This window comes from Amblyomma mixtum, chromosome 2 (assembly GCF_055824585.1).
Source record: "Amblyomma mixtum isolate Tamu chromosome 2, ASM5582458v1, whole genome shotgun sequence".
Lineage (NCBI taxonomy): Eukaryota > Metazoa > Arthropoda > Arachnida > Ixodida > Ixodidae > Amblyomma > Amblyomma mixtum.
In genome coordinates, this window is record NC_143013.1 from 222,442,062 (window position 1) to 222,443,723 (window position 1,662).

General features: G+C 48.0%; 1 non-coding gene across 1 annotated transcript; it reads left to right on the top strand.

Moving 5' to 3' along the window:
* Positions 1–854: 854 nt before the first annotated feature.
* TRNAM-CAU (transfer RNA methionine (anticodon CAU)) lies at positions 855–927 on the top strand. The gene has a single exon. It is a non-coding gene; the product is annotated as a tRNA-Met (tRNA).
* Positions 928–1,662: the final 735 nt, after the last annotated feature.

The window sequence follows — 1,662 nt, forward strand, 5'->3', positions numbered from 1 at the left end:
CCTCGCAGGGGCCACGTTGGGGACATGCCATGTGAGCTGTCAGAAATCCACCATTCAATTTTCGTCGATTTCGCCCAAGGTGATTTCAAGGTCAAATATCGAGTGGTCCATGCCATATTTGGATATCGGCCATGTCAGGGTATGCCGTAATCACATTCCCAACCTTAACGGCTGTTGCCAAATCTCTTCACAGCTGCTTTTATAGCCGCTGCAAATTTAGTCACGTGACCTGCCAGTAGGCTTCATCATTCCACTGCTGGGCCCGAAAATGCAGCACTGAAAACAATACACGGTCCGAAACACATCTATTCCTGCAGTGAGCTAGTCTAGCCGTGCCAAGAGCTCGGTTGCAGAATCTTTTGTCTGGGTAACGCCGCATAAGATGCGAATTTTCGCTTAGTTTTAAACCTGTTATAAACAAAGTTTACCATCGCATACCGCGTCGGGGCAAAATGTGACCGCAAAAAAAGCGAATTATATCTACTCAAAGCTAACTTTTTCCCATTTTCTCTGTGCAACGCAACTGGCTAAACCTATATAGAGAAGGAAGAGTGTGAGAAAGGCAGAACGCATGCATCAGAAAAATTTTCCGTGCGGCTCTGGCAGCAGTCTTGCCGAAGCGCCACGCCACTCGTAGCGTTAAAAGCTTAGCGGCGAAAGAAATAAACTAAGACTGGCGCGCCGGAGCAGGGCTAGTTGCTATGTGCGCCAGACACGGGGTCCACCACTGCAGCCTAGCAGGTCTCGACTTCTCTATTCGTAGCTTTCAGTAGTATCCCCTTGAGTAATGAGTGCGTGTGAAAGTTACGTACGCAATTGTTCATAAACCCTAACATCTGCCAGCGCTGACATCCGCCTCGGTAGCGCAGTAGGCAGCGCGTCAGTCTCATAATCTGAAGGTCGTGAGTTCGATCCTCACCCGGGGCAAGGCGGTTATCTTTTTGTGAAAGTGTTTTTTTTTAGGTCTCTCCAAGTTATATCAGCAAAGAAAACGCCCGACTTCAGCTGGTCACATTGTTGGAAACTGCACGTTCATCATTGTTTGCTGTGTTTACTTTACCCGTCTGTACTGTACGGGCACGCGGGTTCAGAGAACTCGGTTTCAAATCACCTGGCAAGCTCGTGCACTAAGAACAGCGGTATCTTCAGAAAGAGAAGAAATAAGTTGAAGCGTTTTTTTTTTGTTTGGTTCGAATTACAGCTAGTTTTCTATGCTATGAATTTTGGTGCCAAGGTTTCTAATGTTGTTCGTTTATGCTAAAAGCCGCCGGCACACGGCCTTACCATTTAGTGACGAGATATTCCACCACTTTTATCTGGAACGTTTGTAGCCGCACCAAATAGGTAAGATGTTAGATATGGTCGTAGACGACTATAGCGCGCCTTATCTCGGTAGTTTTTCGCCACCGGCGGTGATTGTGTACTTCCGAGGACCACCGAGCATGGTTGTTGCTATCGCCGCCGCCTGGTTCGTTTCTTTATGGGCAAAAGTCCGCTCAATAAAGACTCCTTTAAGGAAGCCTTACGATGCCTTGCTGAGTGCCGGACTGCCGTCGCTACTACGTCGCGCTATGAACGAGTACCTGTAAATTGCGTCGGCAGTCGGACAGTTGCGCTGTCTACGACAACGACGCGTTTGTTATCTGGAAATCCTTCTGACAC